Genomic DNA, 18,767 nt, shown 5'->3' on the forward strand with positions numbered 1-18,767 from the left:
GCTAAATCAGAGGCCTTAAATATCACTCTGCCACCTGACATAATGATACAATGTCAAAATAATTTTCCTTTCAAATGGAAACCAAATGCCATTAAATACCTTGGGATCTATATTCCGACCTCACTATCAGACTTATACAGCATAAACTACACTCCCATTATCCAAACTATTCAAAAAGACCTCAAAGCGTGGTCAACGGGTGTGTTCTCATGGTTTGGCAGAATTTCTATTATAAAAATGACCATATTACCAAAATTTCTTTACTTGCTCCAAACGGTCCCAGTGTCACTACCACGAACTTTTTTCAATTCATACCGCAAATCCTGTATGGAATTCATCTGGAACGGTAAGCAACCTAGAATGAGTTTCAACAGAATGACCATACCCAAAATGAAAGGTGGGTTAGGCTTACCTGATATTCGAAAATACTATTGGGCCTGTCAACTTTCTAGAATAGTTGACTGGAATGTTCACCCTGAAACCAAAGCTTGGATTGCCATTGAACAAGCCTTCTCACACCTACCGCTCCATACTCTACCCTGGATTCACCCTCGTCACATCTCTCCACATTGCAAACAACATCCCCTTATCGGTTCAACACTGAATTCTTTTAATACGACATGTAAACAATTACACATTTCTTCCTCTCCAGGCCCTCTCACGCCAATCAAACATAACCCAGACTTTCTACCAGGCATTGACGACTCTTTCCTTCATGGAATAGGATCCCAGACAAGGATGACAGCGGGAGATTTCTTCGCTAAGGGGAAAATTAAACCGCTTTCTTCTTTGAACTCCCAAGGAACGAACCACCAGATCCCTTTCTGGTCATACATGCAAATCAGACATTTTCTCCTTGATCCCCAAAATAGTTCTGCGTACTCAAGAAACCAATCACACTTTGAATCCCTTTGCTCTGCCACCGAACCACAACGTCACCTGATATCCACCATGTACTTGAACCTCTTTCTTGAGCATACTTCCAAAACAAATATTGCTAGTGCAAAGTGGGAAAAAGATCTTTCCATCCAATTCTCTGATAAGGAATGGGGAAAGATATACTCTAATATTCACAAGGGCTCAATTAATGTAACAACTCAAGAAAACGGATATAAACTTTTCTCCAGATGGTACAAAATACCTCTCAAGTTACACACCATTAATCCGGAGATTCCACCCAATTGTTGGAGATGTAATGACAAAAACGGATCAATCCTTCACATATGGTGGGACTGTCCTGCAATCTCTACCTTCTGGACTAAAGTTTTTTACCTCACCTCCCAAATGACTTCACTTCATCTAGATTTCTCTCCAGCCCAAGCCCTCCTACACCACTCCTCCCTACCGATGAAAACTTATCATAAATCTCTAGCTCTACACCTACTAAATTCAGCCAAACTTTGTATCCCAGTTCTCTGGAGATCACCCAACCCACCCACAATCGCAGACTGGTTTAAAAGAGTAAACAAAATAGCTGAAATGGAAGAACTTGTACATCAAGCACAAGACTCCTCCACTAAATACAGGAACATTTGGGCCTGTTGGCAACATTTCCGCACAACACCTGAATATACCCAAATAATCAGTTAGGAGTCCTACTCCATTACATCATAAGACACATCATACATCCCCACTGTATACCTCCCTCCCTATAGCCTTTCATAAAACAAAAAAATACAGGATGCAACTATATCATTACTCTTGCAGATATCATTTTATTGTTCCACTACGCTTTCCTTCCTGGGACATGGTTCTTCTGAAAAGATACTTCCCGTTAGACCCATGGCTGAGCCAGGGACGGGAAAGAACTCTCCCCTACATTTTTTGTACTTCTCACTGTACTTTGATCCACATTTACTCGACACTTTCCTATGATAGGTATCATTTGTTGTATGCTATGATTTTATCTCAATCTACTAATAATATCCTTCATCTGGGCACCATGTGCCAGGATTAATTTTACACTTTCACACAGACATAGTAATCAACGGTTATCCCAAACACAATCCAACAAAAATCCTCGCCCCATACACTAGTGCTCTACATTGGTATTTTATTATAATATTGTTTTTTTTCTCTTCTCTCCTTTTTTATTCTCTTTTTCTCCTAAAGATCAACATGTCTACACACTATTTTACTTGCTCTGATATATATTCTCTACATTTTACGTCCCCACTCATCTGTAATCCCATAAACCCACACTCAAGATGTAATGTGTGTTTCAACAATTCCAAAGTATTATATGTAATTACTTGTTAAAATATACCATTGTACTTTCTGAAGTGTTCCCTCTGTATAACACTGTTATCATTTTATCTATTACCATACTTTTCTGTACTACATTTATATATGGATTTAATAAAATAAAGCTTTATTGGAAAAAAAAAAAAAGAAAGCTCTATTTGTGGGAAAAAAGGACACAAATTTCATTTGGGTACAGCATTGCATGACCGCGCAATTACCAGTTAAAACAGTGCAGTGCCAAATTGTAAAAAGTGCTCTGGTCATTGAGTGGTTAATAAAGTATCCTTGTAGATAGGCCTTATGTGCATATCTCCTCTTAATCGTCTCCTCTCCAGGGGAATACGTTTAATGTGTGTAGTCTTTCCTCATAACTAAGTTCCTCCAGCCCACTTATCTCCAATTTCAACACATCCTTCCTGGCCAGAACTGGACAGCATACTCAAGATGTGGCCAAACCAGAGTTTTGTAAAGTGGTAGAATTATAGATAAATATAGTAAGTATAGTACTAGCCTTGCTTGCTGCAGCTTGGCATTGCATGCTATTGCTCAGTCTGTCATCAACTAGGACCCCAGATCCCTTTCCGTCCTTGATCCCCCCAGGGGTTCTCCCCCTAGTGTGTAGTTTTATAGGTGATATACAGAGATGGAACAAATCCTCCTACATAGGTTGTACCCGTTAATCTGCAGCCACCTGTCCTGCACAGCCTTTTACAACAAAGAGAATTTACACAATATCTGTCAACATCTCTAGGCACACAAAGTAGGGGGTGTGAATTTGAACTCACACAGTGCATAGATAAGGGAGAATAACTCTGAGCCTGACTGGTGGGAAGAAGCACATCCCCTTTGCACACTACACAGAGAAAAATCAATCACTGGCTATGTGCTGGAGTTCTTCCTCCCACCACCATTTTTTTTTTCTTTTCTGAGAAACGCTGTCAGATGTGACTCATACAGATAACAGAGGAATGAGGCAGCAGAGAGAACACTCAGAGATTTGGAGAGAGCAGTACACAGTATAAAAGGATGTGCTTTGTTCAGATTTCAGGTCTTAAGGCTTACAACTACATTGCAACATGCAAGTGTATTGTGACAAATACAGTATCTCACAAAAGTGAGTGCACCCCTCACATTTTTGTAAATATTTTATTCTATCTTTTCATGTGACAACACTGAAGAAATGACACTTTGCTACAATGTAAAGTAGTGAGTGTACAGCTTGCATAACAGTGTAAATTTACTGTCCCTTCAAAATAACTCAACACACAGCCATTAATGTCTAAACTGCTGGCAACAAAAGTGAGTGCACCCCTAAGTGAAATTTTAAAATTGGGCCCAATTAGCCATTTTCCCTCCCTGGTGTTATGTGACTCATTAGTGTTACAAGGTCTCAGGTGTGAATGAGGAGCAGGTGTGTTACATTTGGTATTATCGCTCTCACTCTCTCATACTGGTCACTGGAAGTTCAACATGGCACCTCATGGCAAAAAAACTCTCTGAGGATCTGAAAAAAAAGAATTGTTACTCTACATAAAGATGGCCTAGGCTATAAGAAGATTGCCAAGACCCTGAAACTGAGCTGCAGCACGGTGACCAAGGCCAAAACCATACGGCGGTTTAACAGGACAGGTTCCACTCAGAACAGACCTTGCCATGGTCGACCAAAGAAGTTGAGTGCACATGCTCAGGGTCAATATTCAGAGGTTGTCTTTGGGAAATAGACGTATGAGTGCTGCCAGCATTGCTGCAGAGGTTGAAGGGGTGGGGGGTCAGCCTGTCAGTGTTCAGACCATACGCCGCACACTGCATAAAATTGGTCTGCATGGCTGTCGTCCCAGAAGGAAACCTCTTCTAAAGATGATGCACAAGAAAGCCTGCAAACAGTTTGCTGAAGACAAGCAGACTAAGGACATGGATTACTGGAACAATGTCCTGTGGTCTGATGAGACCAAGAGAAACTTATTTGGTTCAGATGGTTTCAAGCGTGTGTGGCGGCAACCAGGTGAGGAGTACAGAGACAAGTGTGTCTTGCCTACAGTCAAGCATGGTGGTGGGACTGTCATGGTCTGGGGCTGCATGAGTGCTGCCGGCACTGGGGAGCTACAGTTCATTGAGGGAACCATGAATGCCAACATGTACTGTGACATACTGAAGCTGAGCATGGTCCCCTCCCTTTGGAGACTGGGCCGCAGGGCAGTATTCCAATATGATAATGACCCCAAACACACCTCCAAGATGACCACTGCCTTGCTAAAGAAGCTGAGAGTAAAGGTGATGGACTGGCCAAACATGTCTCCAGACCTAAACCCTATTGAGCATCTGTGGGGCATCCTCAAACAGACGGTGGAGGAGCGCAAGGTCTCTAACATCCACCAGCTCCGTGATGTCATCATGGAGGAGTGGAAGAGGACTCCAGTGGCAACCTGTGAAGCTCTGGTGAACTCCATGCCCAAGAGGGTTAAGACAGTGCTGAAAAATAATGGTGGCCAAACAAAATATTGACACTTTGGGCCCAATTTGGACATTTTCACTAAGGGGTGTACTCACTTTTGTTGCCAGCGGTTTAGAAATTAATGGCTGTGTGCCGAGTTATTTTGAGGGGACAGCAAATTTACACTGTTATACAAGCCGAACACTCACTACTTTACATTGTAGCAAAGTGTCATTTCTTCAGTGTTGTCACATGAAAAGATAGAATAAAATATTTACAAATATTTAGATACATATAAAGAGAAGTTCCCCTAAGTGGACTTTAAATGCACTTAAATGTAATAAGAAAGTATAACAGAGTATGTAACAATATAATAGTAAACAAATGTTATTTAAAGACAAAATGTAAAAATATTAACGAAACATTAACATATCTAAACAGTTCGTTATTATCACCATAAGGTAAATGTATGAAAGAACTCTTCTCACACCCAACGCGTTTCGGGAAATATAGTTTAGTCCTTCTTCAGGGATGCAGAAAAAAGAGAGAAGAGAGGTTCATCTAGGATAATTGGAATATATAATAATAAGTGGATTACCATGACATGTAAAGGCATAGAAATATCTGCTTAAGATAATATAATCAGATCACTTACATAGTATTGAATGGTAAGACAGTTGTTATAATGTTTCGTTGAGTTGGTAATCGTGAATTAATGAATTTGATGACATGACAAAAAGAGGGGGAGGGATGAAACTGGTAACTGAAATAGAAAATATACAGAAATGTATACTATAATACTGCCATGAGTAGTCTATTTAAAAAAAGTTTAAGACATAGTTCTGGGATGCTGGGTAATATGTTCAAAAACTGGGATGACCGATAAAGTATTAATATACGTATAAAATAATATTGGTTCAGTTGTCTTGTAAAATTAAAGATGCCAATACAAAAATAATATAATAATACTTAGACACTCAGCCAACCAGTATGGGTCAGAGAGTGGTGTATTGGAGGGTAGTAGATGTCAGAACCTATGTGTATATATTACCTGGTCACTCTATATTATAGTGTAGAGATATCATATGAAGCAAAAGTTTTTTTTTTTTTTTAAATAAATATGGTAGACTTTCTTTTAGAAAAGGGGGGGATTTTTTGTCTTTAAATATAGGTTTGGATAAAAGGCTGGCCAATGGTTACATAGGTGAAATATTAAGATATTAAATAATAGGCTATAATAGGATAAAAAATTACCTTGTCAGAGAGGAGGTTTAGACAGACCAGCCACACGCCCCAGCATCCAGCTATCCAATGCTAGATCTGAGAGTGGGTAGGTCCGGTTTTTAAAGGTAGGGAACTCCAGACAGCTGGTGCAACAAATTGCACTCAGCTGAGATTGGAGTTCATTGCCAGAGAGACCTTATGCTGCCCCCTGAGCTGAATGCGCATGGCGCAGCCCCTAACGCGTGTGCGCGAACGTCAGCACTTTGGAGCGGCGTCGCGCACACCCGGCCCACCGACACGATATGCCTCATCGGTGGACTGTGCATGTTCGCCGGAGTGGCAAGATGGAGGCTGTGGGCGGTGATGGCAAACGTCCAAACAGCCTCCAAAGACGCCGCCCAGATTGTGGATCTGGGCAGCTTTTTGTGCCGGGCAATCATTCCAGTCAGCTGCAGCACGGGGAAGGCTAGAGGGGAACAAAGGAAATAGTCAAAAAAGTATTTGGACACGGATGGAGCGAAAAACAGTCCAACCAAATTGGCATGAAAAAGTAAAAGTCAATTTACTATCCGATACCCAACTAGATGTAGACGCAAGAACAGCAAAACCAATCTGTACTAAGTAACAAAAAACATGAGATAATACATTTTATGGACATGGGCTTAAACCAAAATACAACAATATACAGCATAGTAGGCATAAGATATTAAAAATAGGATGAAAAAGATTATGTAATTCTCTCTATATTCAAAATCATAACCATATATATCTTTCCATGGTTAAATGTACTTATCACTCATTGACATTTGAATAAGAAAAAAACCCGTGCCATGGAAAAAAACTATAATAATTCTAAATAAATGCAAAATGTATATATGTGTATATGTTTACACATACACACGTATGTACATATGCAGTAGGGCTGCCACTATAGTGTAAGGTGAATAACCCAAATAATGACAAAAAAAAAAATTATACTCAGCGCTGCCTCTCTAAATCATAAATGTACATCTACTTACATCAAGTGTGTATCATAAAACAACATATACAACAAAGTGCCGATATAGTGCCAACAATTGCATACAATCAAGTTCAATAAAGTGCAATAATAAGGTGCAATCAATCAAGTTCATCTATTGTGAGGTGTGGGGCTGGTGACACGTTGATGCAATCTTGGTGACTTCCTGTGCTCCCCTCCTAGGACCCCACTCACCAGATAGAGATGATAAATACGCCTGTAGATATTAGGATGGTGTCCCCTGTTCAGCAGATATGTAGATAGTTGTGCCTCAGAGAATTGGATATCCTCTCCTTCACCGTTTATTGTAGGTCCTACAATAAATAATAACGTTTTGGACAAGTGAAGAGAGAAGGGACATATAGTGTAATACTGCAAGGTTTATTAAAAAGGTTTAAAATCATTACACTTACATCAGAAATCTTTAAATGTGCAAAAATTGTCGCCTTGGCATCCAAACAGCTTCTGATGATGCCCAGTGGGAGGGGCAAAACATGTCAAGCTAAGGATAATCTGTGAAGGCTGTCTGGATGCCAAGGCAGCAATTTTTGCACATTTAAAGATTTCTGATGTAAGTGTAATGATTTTAAACCTTTTTAATAAACCTTGCAGTATTACACTATATGTCCCTTCCCTCTTCACTTGTCCAAAACGTCATTACTTTGATCACCTCTGACCGAGTAAAGTCTCTCCTTTCATTCAATCCCCAACCCTAATCCCCTCCAACCCACCCCTCATCCCCTGCCCCCCCCCCCGCTGTTTCGCCCCTAAACTAAAATTATTTCGCCGACATCCCTAGGTCTAAGAAACTCTTATCTCAACTCTTCTGCGTAGCTCCACGATCTTTTAAACGCCCTCCAACAAGCCCATTTCGCTCTGAACTCTTTGTTGTTATCTTCAAAGTTTGTTCTTAAATTTTCTAGTCTGAAAGTTTCCTCCACTGCGTTAATCCATTCCCATATTGGGGGACTTTCCATTTCCAACCAATTCTTGGGGATACGTTTTTTAGCCGCGTTTAACAGGTGTGGAATCAGAGTGCCCCTATATTGCCTCACTTCTCCCTCCACTCCATGAAACAGCACCACCCACGGGTCCTCCCTAATTTTTTTTTTAGTGATTTCCTTTATATACTGCAAGATCTTTCTCCAGTAATGTATGATTTTGGGACAGAACCACCAGATGTGTGCCATTGTCCCTCGGTCGCCGCAACCTCACCAACATTCTGCTGGTCTGTCCTTTTGAAATTTACTAATTCTCTCGGGAGTAGCATACCATCTTGCTAGACATTTATAGTTCATCTCTGCGGTTTTAGAATCCACTGCCGAGCCATGTGTCAGGGTCAACATTTTTCCGATACAAGTGTTATCCCTCTGTGTCCCCAACTCGTGTTCCCACTTCTTTATGTATGGCGTTATCTCCACCTCATTCATCTTCAACATCAGGTTGTAAAGCTAATGCCGCGTACACACGGTCGGACTTTCTATCCTACTTGGTCCGGCACACTTTCCGACGGACTTTGTCCGCCAGGTGCGCCGGACTTTAAAACGGACGGACTTGCCCCCACACACCCGGACTTTCCGGCGGGCTAAGTCCGCCCGTCTTTCCGACGGACTTTCGCCGGAGTTCCGGCGGACTTTCAGAATGAACGGACTTGCCCACACACGGACAAGTCCGTTCATTTTGAACGTGACTCAGGTGCGACGGGACTAGAAAAGGATGTCAATCTTGCCGCTTTTATCGGCGAGATTGACACCTTGCGAGCCCCGTCGCGGGGCATACCAGGCCCTTAGGTCTGGTATGGATTATAAAGGGAACCCCCTACGCCGAAAAAACGGCGTGGGGTCCCCCCTAAAATCCATACCAGACCCCGATCCGAGCACGCAGCCTGGCCGGTCAGGAAAGGGGGTGGGGACGAGCGAGCGCCCCCCCCCTCCTGAACCGTACCAGGCCGCATGCCCTCAACATGGGGGGTGGGTGCTTTGGGGGAGGGGGGCGCCCTGCGGGGCCCCCCCACCCCAAAGCACCTTGTCCCCATGTTGATGAGGACAAGGGCCTCTTCCCGACAACCCTGGCCGTTGGTTGTCGGGGTCTGCGGGCGGGGGCTTATCGGAATCTGGGAGCCCCCTTTAATAAGGGGGCCCCCAGATCCCGGCCCCCCACCCTATGTGAATGAGTATGGGGTACATGGTACCCCTACCCATTCACCTAGGGAAAAAGTGTAAGTAATAAAACACACTACACAGGTTTTTAAAATATTTTATTAAACAGCTCCGGGGGGGGGGATCTTCCTCCGGCTTCGGGGGTCTTCTTCCGGCTTCGGGGGTCCCTCCGCTTCATCTTCTCCCGGCGTCCGGTTGGTTCTTCTCCGCTCTCTTCTCCCGGTGTTCCTGTTCTTCGGCCGGCTCCTCTGCTGTCTTCAAGTAGCTCTCTTGCCAGCAGAGGTCCGGACTTCTGGGCTTCTGGGCTTCTGGGCTTCTCTTCCCCAGATGTTGACACGACGCTCTCTCCTGCTGGACTGCTCTCCGAGGGCTGCGTTGTGACTTATATAGGTGGAGACCCCGCCCCCTTTTGATGTCACAGTCCCTGGGCATGCTGGGACTGTGACGTTTTAGGGGGCGTGGTCACTGGGTGATGTTGACCACGCCCCCTAAAACGTCACAGTCCCAGCATGCCCAGGGACTGTGACATCAAAAGGGGGCGGGGTCTCCACCTATATAAGTCACAACGCAGCCCTCGGAGAGCAGTCCAGCAGGAGAGAGCGTCGTGTCAACATCTGGGGAAGAGAAGCCCAGAAGCCCAGAAGCCCAGAAGTCCGGACCTCTGCTGGCAAGAGAGCTACTTGAAGACAGCAGAGGAGCCGGCCGAAGAACAGGAACACCGGGAGAAGAGAGCGGAGAAGAACCAACCGGACGCCGGGAGAAGATGAAGCGGAGGGACCCCCGAAGCCGGAAGAAGACCCCCGAAGCCGGAGGAAGATCCCCCCCCCCGGAGCTGTTTAATAAAATATTTTAAAAACCTGTGTAGTGTGTTTTATTACTTACACTTTTTCCCTAGGTGAATGGGTAGGGGTACCATGTACCCCATACTCATTCACATAGGGTGGGGGGCCGGGATCTGGGGGCCCCCTTATTAAAGGGGGCTCCCAGATTCCGATAAGCCCCCGCCCGCAGACCCCGACAACCAACGGCCAGGGTTGTCGGGAAGAGGCCCTTGTCCTCATCAACATGGGGACAAGGTGCTTTGGGGGAGGGGGGGGCCCCGCAGGGCCCCCCCCTCCCCCAAAGCACCCACCCCCCATGTTGAGGGCATGCGGCCTGGTACGGTTCAGGAGGGGGGGGGGGCGCTCGCTCGTCCCCACCCCCTTTCCTGACCGGCCAGGCTGCGTGCTCGGATCGGGGTCTGGTATGGATTTTAGGGGGGACCCCACGCCGTTTTTTCGGCGTAGGGGGTTCCCTTTATAATCCATACCAGACCTAAGGGCCTGGCATGCACCGCGCTCACCGCAATAGGAAAATTTGTTTTTCCTATTGCAGAGAGCGCGAGATGCAATACCCTGCCCTCGCGTCGTATCTGGTCCGTCGGACCAGCCTACACACGAGCGGGCTTTCCGTCGGACCAGCACACACACGAGCGGACTTTCCGCCCGAAACTGAGTCCTACGGAAAGATTTAAAACTTGTTTCAAATCTAGGTCCGGCGGGCTTTTGGGAAGAAGTCCGCCGGAAAAGTCCGCCGCCGCCCACACACGGGCGGATTGTCCGGCACACTCTGGTCCGCCGGACCAAGTATGCTGGAAAGTCCGACCGTGTGTACGCGGCATTAGAGATCATCTTTTTAGAGTTGTTCGTACAACACATCCTTTCCAAGGGGGTTAACTCCTCTCCGGACCTGATAGGGTACGGAAGACTCTGTGTGAAGTGGTACAGCTGGAGATACCGCCACTCATCCATCCGCAAAAAATTATTACTGTGTTTTAACTCCGAGAGTGACAGAATTTTCCCTTTTTTAATATATCTCTTAACTGTGTTGTGTCTTTTTTTATCCAATTTCCCCCTATACCCTTTACCCCTGGTGCGAAAAACTCATTGTCTTTTAACCCAATTAGTGGAGAATTGTAACTTCCGTTTAACTGTTTATACGTTTTATCCCATATTTTTAAAACATTTCGTGTAAGTGCAGGTGTATTTACCTCAAATATTCTATAGTGTGGCGGGTTCCATATTATCTTCCCTAATTGTGCCCCACTAAGTGTTTTTTCTAACTTGACCCATCTTTTATCATTCTTTTCTTTGGCCCATTCCACTGCTCTCATCAGGACAATAGCTTCATAGTAACTATATATGTCTGGTACCGCTAACCCCCCTCTATCCTTTGGCTGTCTTAGGACTGCGAAAGAGATTCTTGGTTTTCTATACTTCCATATTGTGTTCATAATTATTGTTTTAAGTTTTTTATGGCAACATCTGGAACATATAGGAAATCTTTGGTACTAAAACCATCTTTATGAGATTTATCCGGCTAATCCATGATAGGGGCCTCCTAACTATTCTTTTACACTCGGTTCTGATTTTGTCCAGTAGTTCTACAAAGTTTACTCTGTAGATTCTGTTCATAGTATTTGCAAGTTTAATCCCCAGGTACTTCATATCTCTGTTCCAGGCATATTTGAACTCCGTTCTTAATATTAATTCTTCTGTCTTACTTATGTTAATATTAAGATTTTTTGACTTTGTAAGGTTTAGTTTGAAATTTGATATCTCACCATATTGTTTCAGAGTATTTAGTAAATTAGGTAAGGAGATTCGCGGATTAGTAACATAAAAAAAAACGTCGTCCGCATATGCTGCTAATTTGTGCTCCTCTTCCCCGGTCGTAAATCCACTTATATCAGGGTTCTTTTGAACCATAGCCAGTAAGGGTTCCAGATAGAGAACAAATAGGAGTGGGGATAGGGGGCATCCCTGCCTTTTCCCATTTTTCATCTCAATGGGGGAAGATAGTATTCCATTTATTCTAATGGTTGCTGTTGGATGATGGTATAGGACTTGATCCACTGAATCATTCTTGGACCAATTCCCATCACTTCCAGCGTCTGTATCATGAACCCCCAGTCTACCCTGTCAAAGGCCTTTTCGGCATTTATTGACAGGAGCAGACCCAGGGGCCCCCTTTCCTTTATCCTCTGGAGGAGAAGGAGTGTTCTTACCCCATTATCTCTTCCCTACCTTCTAGGCGTAAAACCCACCTGGTCCGGGTGGACCAGGGAGGTCATTACTCCTTTAATTCGCCCTGCTATAACTTTGGCGTACAATTTTGTATCGCCGTTCAGCAGTGAAATAGGCCTATAGCTGGAGCACATCGTCACATCCTTCCCCTCCTTCAGAATGACTGTGATGATTGCAGACAGTGCTTCTCCCCCCATTTCATAGTCTACTCCAAGGCCGTTAATATATTGACATAGCCTAGAAATGAGAATATCTTTAAACTTTTTATAATAAAGCGTTGTAAACCCATCTGTGCCAGGACTCTTCCCTATGGCTGAGTCTGCGAGAGCCCTGCTAATTTCCTCCTCTGTTATCGGCGACTCCAAAACTATTCTCATATTCTCTGGAATTTTGGGTAGTTCTACTTTTTCTAGAAAGTTTTTTATTTCTTTTTTTATCCCCTTTCTGGCCCCTGTCATGTACTACCGCGTACAAGTCCTGATAATAATTTTTAAATATTTCCGCTATGCTCTTTGTGTTATGAGCTATTTCCCCCTCCTTTTGTTCGAATTTTGTCTATAAAATTTAGGGATTTTTTCTTTTGGAGCATCCGAGATAATTTTCTGCTGGCCTTATTTCCCCACTGATACCTTTCTTTAGATATTCTATTGAACACTCTTGTTGTTTCCTGATCTACGAGATCTTTCAGTTCATCCCTTTTCCTAACTAATTTAAGATATATTTCCGTATGATTACCCTGATGTTTCTTGTGCTCCTGTTCTAATCTGAAAATTTCTTCCGTTAATTTTTTAATTTTCTCAGCTCTCTCTTTTTTTTTTCCTCGATCCTATTTTTATCAGAAACCCCCTTATGTAGGCCTTATGTGCCTCCCACAGGTAGGACCCCGCAACCTCTCCTGTATCATTACTTTCAAAATATTCTTCTAATTCCTTTTTTACCACTTCTGATGTCTCCTCATCTTGAATAAGCTGCTCGTTTAGGCCCCAGGCGTGCGACTGTCTGAAAATACCCAGAACCACCATTTTCATTTTTACCGGGGAGTGGTCTGATAGTGTTGATATCTCCATGTCGGCATAGTGAGCATGTCCCGTGTACAGGAGAGAAAACCAAAAAATCTTGGTTTTTAGGGTTGAGAGCCCTCCATATGTCTACCAATTGACACATGTGTAGTTTATGTTTTGCCCTTTTGAGTAGTACGTTATTTGTCTCCTGCACACGGGATGCACTATCCCGACTTGGATCCATACAGAAGTTTATGTCACCCATCAGGATAACATACCCACTCTTAAAGTCAGTTAACTTATCCAAGATGCCCATTAGATATTTAATCAAGTTCTTATTTGGGGCATATATATTTGCCAATGTACACTCCATTCTGACGAGCTTGCCTTTCAAGAAGAGGAATCTTCCCTCAGGGTCTGTCAGCCTATCTTCCAGTTCAAATTTAACCTCTCTTGAGAACCCTATCGCCACTCCCCTGGCTCTCTTTGAGATGGTGTCCCCATAATACCATGTTGGGAACTGGCCTGGGTTCAGTTTTACATTGGACTCGTGGGATAAATGAGTCTCTTGTAAAAAGACCACCCCTGCCCCGTACCTTCTGAGTTCTTCTAAGATCTTATATCTTTTAATAGAGGAATTTAGACCCCTTACATTATAGGTCATAAAAGTTAGAGGTGTCCCTTCTTCTGTCTTAGTTTTCGTTAGGTGCCCCCTGCTTGGGTTTCGGTTGGATAATCATATTTCTTAGCAAGACAACAGAGGATCCCCCCCTTACCTCCCTCCCTCCCCTCCTCCCCCCCGGCCCCATACCGACCCTGGTTTCACCATCAGGTTTCTTCTGGTGACCATCAAATCCTGGGGTGAAGCTCTGCTCGCGGCCCCCATTGTCCATGTCCCCCCCCGTTTGGGGAATGGGGACAGGACCAAGCCCACTGGGGGGAAGTGCACCCACCACCCCTGTGTCCCTCATCCGTCCTGGGCCCCCCAAGCCATCTTTGGGGTCTTCCCCTATCCCATCCCCCCCCCGCCACCCCCAGACTTTTACACACTATCAAGCTCTCTGCCAGTGGCCACCCCCCCCACACCCCTGTCCGTTCCTGTCCACTCAGAATGTTTGGAATTGGAATTTCCAGCTTTTTACAAAAGTCATTGAGCTCTTCAATAAATTTCAGTCGAACTGTCCTTCCCTCTTTCTGGACTACTAGTGAGGCTGGAAACCCCCAGTTGTATTTAAGATTAGCAACCCTCAGCTGTTCCAATAAAGGTTTAAGCTGTCGCCTCCGCGCTAAAGTTCCTGCTGACAGGTCAGTAAACACCTGGAGGTTTATTTCCTCATACTGTGGGGGGGGCACTCTTCTCAGATTGCTCCAAATTTTAGCTTTATCTTCATATTTATGGAATTTTATTATAACGTCTCGAGGAGTCTCTTTCTTCAGCCCCGGGGGTTTCCTTACTCTATGCGCTCGGTCTATGTTTAATTCATGTTCTTCACTTCTACCCAGTACTGGATTAAATATTTTTCTCATTTTTAAGGCCAAGTCTTTCCCCTGCTGTTCTGGTAGAGCTCATATTCTGAGGGTTTGATGTCTGTTATGATTCTCTTGGTCCTCTAACCTGTACAGGAGATCTCTCTGGGCCAGTTGTAGTTTCTTTACTTGTGCCTTTAACTCCCCAATCTCCTGGGCTTGCTGTCCTGTTTTTTCCTCAGCCTCTTCCACTCTCTTCAGCAAATGGCCCATGTCTCCCCTTACGTTCACTTTTAATGGAGCTTTCCAATTTAGACAGCATTTCCATCATTTACTGTTTAGTAGGCATTTGGAACAGTCTGTCACCATCTTGGGATGTGATTGGGTTAAGTGCCATTCCAGTTTCAGAGCCTTCCCTGAATTTGTCTTCCTGGGCTCCCTTATTTTTAGTCCCCTCTTTCTTTTTCCCTTTTATTGTCTCCTGTTTCTTCTCCTCTCCTAAACTTTGGGGGCTTTTTTCTTTTAGGTACTTCTGAATTGAGCTTGTGTTTAGACTTTCTCTGGGGGTCTTAGGCTAGGCTGTTCTCTGCATCCTCCCTCTTATTCTTCTATTTCAGTTCCCTTGTATATAGATATTTTAGGTGAGCTTTTAAAAATGGGCTATCTTATTGTTACCACCTGCCCTGTGTTATAAAAGCACCCTCCTTCAAGCCAATTAACAGTCACTTGTTTGGGGAATTTCTTATTCTATCTCCAATATTGGATACACATGGGGGGGCGACCACCTGACCCAATCCCCCTGCACCTATATATTGCCTGGTCAGGAGTAACAAATAAGTTCACTTACTTCCCTCCCCTGCTAAAATGCAGTCCATTTCCCCGGTGTATTCTGGTCAGGGTTGCTGGTTACAGATTTAACATTTATAACTGTTGTCACCTAGTGACTTGTAGGCTTACCCCCACCAAACAGTGTACCATGCGTTTTTCAAGGCTGCACCTCACCAATGTAAACCATACAGTTCAGATATTTATTACCTGAGAGGTGTTTTCTTTTCTTCTTAACACAGTTTTCCAGCCATTGTTACCTGAGCCTTGTTTCTATGTGGCTTCCCTCTTCCAGTCTGCGCTCTTCTTCCTTTTAAATGTTAGGTGGGCGGCTTACTGGCCGTCTTGGAACCTTATATACCGTCGGGCTTGTGAGTGGCGAAGCAGGGGGCCACCGACCGATTTATCAAACGGGGGGAGATGAGGGGAGATGGGACAGGAGGGGGGACAAGGGTTCAGCAGCAGCGGGCGGCGGCCCCAGAGAGATCGCCTAGTACTCCGCCCACCCGCCTGCCCATCCCGTCCAACAGCCTCCGATCCTCCTTCCTCTATATCAGGGGCTACATTGCGGAGTTACCAGCGGCTATCACTGCCACACCGGCGCCCCTTCCTGCCTTCCTCCGCCGTGGCTCCTCCGGCTCAATCTCTGCTCGGATCTCGGCTGGTAACGGGACTCTCCTCCATGGGCTCGTACAGGTGCCGCGACAGGCCCCTCCCCCCGGATGCGCACGGTACTCACGTCCACATCCTCCCTGCTCTCGAGGAATGGTTTAAAGCATATAGCTGCGTTTAGGCCTGGGAGGTATTGGCACATGTTGACCCTAGATCCATCTTTGGGCCAATTTGTTCCAGATAAACCTCTCTTCACGTTCAGAAGAGCCACCTCTATCAGTGATAGAATTGTTAATAGTGAGTTTAGAAGCAAATCAACTAGAACACACTGCAAATATAAAGGTACCTTTATATGTGGCTCCTGTCATTACTGCAAATACATGCTTACGCAGAGAAACCCTACTCTTCCCAACGGTAAAACATTTTACCCTAGACATTTTGCCAATTGCAGAACCCCAGGGGTGGTCTATATGCTACAATGTAGTTGCAATTGCTTCTACATTGGAAAGACTAAACTTGAATTTTGGAGAAGAGCCTACAGGCATATTCTTAGTATGCAAACTTGTGACCCTGACCTTCACCTAGGACGCCATGTATCTTTAGTACATGGCAGAATTTTTCCTAAAGTCAAATTCTTGATCCTCGATCGGATACATCCCAACCCTGGGGGGGGGGGGGGACTGGAATAAGGTCCTCCTTCAAAGGGAGTTGAGTTGGATCTATTCACTAAAGGCCACTCTGCCTCCAGGCCTAAACGAAGCTATATGCTTTAAACCATTCCTCAAAGGATTTTGCTCTGGAGGAATGGAAAAATAAGCTTTAACCATTTTTGCTATATCAGCTGAACTGTGTTGCACCAACTATGCTACCTTTTCCATCTCTCCACCAAGCATCCATATTTGGGTCTGTCTTCCTTTCTTTAATGTATTTTGAAACATGTACAGTGATACTATGATTCAGTGTCAGTTTTCTCGCATTTATTGTCTACTATAACTTTAAATATGCAAAACGTTTATATTTTCACCATTGGGTTTCTTTGTCCTTTTCCCTCCTGTAAGAGACCAAGTATTTACCGTTACATGTTCAACACCTGCCCGCTGTTTTATTCTATTTTTACTGTTGTGCCCATATCTGCATGGCCATGCACATGCATGTGCGGACACACATGTTTATCTAACTACTAAATGCCAATGGATGTGAAAAATATATAAAACACACATGTTGATTTAATCATGAAATGTCAATGAGTGATAAGTACATTTAACCATGGAAAGATATATATGGTTATGATTTTGAATATAGAGAGAATTACATAATCTTTTTTGTCCTATTTTTAATATCTTATGCCTACTATGCTGTATATTGTTGTATTTTGGTTTAAGCCCATGTCCATAAAATGTATTATCTCATGTTTTTTGTTACTTAGTACAGATTGGTTTTGCTGTTCTTGCGTCTACATCTAGTTGGGTATCGGATAGTAAATTGTCTTTTACTTTTTCATGCCAATTTGGTTGGACTGTTTTTCACTCCATCCGTGTCCAAATACTTTTTTGACTATTTCCTTTGTTCCCCTCTAGCCTTCCCCGTGCTGCAGCCAACAGGAATGATTGCCCGGCACAAAAAGCCGCTCAGATCCACAATCTTGGCGGCGTCTTTGGAGGCTGTTTGGACGTTTACCATCACCGCTCACAGCCTCCATCTTGCCACTCCGGTGGACATGCGCAGTCCGCCGGTGAGGCATATCGTGTCGGTGGGCCAGGTGTGCGCGTCACCACTCCAACGTGCTGATGTTCGCGCACGCGCGGTAGGGGCCGCACCACGCGCATTCAGCTCGGGGGGCAGCATAAGGTCTCCCTGGCAACAAACTCCAATCTCAGCTGAGTGCAATTTGTTGCGCCAGCTGTCTGGAGTTCCCTACCTTTAAAAATCGGACCTACCCACTCTCAGATCTAGCATTGGGTAGCTGGATGCTGGGACATGTGGCTGGTCTGTCTGAACCCCTCTCTGACAAGGTAATTTTTTATCCTATTATAGCCTGTTATTTAATATCTTAATATTTCACCTATGTAACCATTGGCCAGCCTTTTATCCAAACCTATATTTAAAGACAAAAAATCCCCCCCTTTTCTAATAGAAAGTCTACCATATTTATTTATTTAAAAAAAAAAAAAAAAAAAACTTTTTCTTCATATGATATCTCTACACTATAATATAGAGTGACCAGGTAATATATACACATAGGTTCTGACATCTACTACCCTCCAATAGACCACTCTCTGACCCATACCGTTTGGCTGAGTGTCTAAGTATTATTATATGATTTTTGTATTGGCATCTTTAATTTTACAAGACATCTGAACCAATATTATTTTATACGTATATTAATACTTTATCGGTCATCCCAGTTTTTGAACATATTACCCAGAATCACAGAACTATGTCTTAAACTTTTTTCAAATAGACTACTCATGGCAGTATTATAGTATACATTTCTGTATATTTTCTATTTCAGTTACCAGTTTCATCCCTCCCCCTCTTTTTGTCATATCATCAAATTCATTAATTCACGATTACCAACAGGTATTTATATACTCCTTGAATTATTTAAATACTCAACCTATATATCCAGTAGACTCACTCTGGATTTATGTTATACTTTTTCCTACTCCCAGGGACTCCATTTGCCTCAGAATATCACTCTGGCTGCCATGTTGCCGCGGA

Source organism: Aquarana catesbeiana, linkage group LG02, assembly GCF_042186555.1.
Source record: "Aquarana catesbeiana isolate 2022-GZ linkage group LG02, ASM4218655v1, whole genome shotgun sequence".
Taxonomy (NCBI): Eukaryota; Metazoa; Chordata; class Amphibia; order Anura; family Ranidae; genus Aquarana; species Aquarana catesbeiana.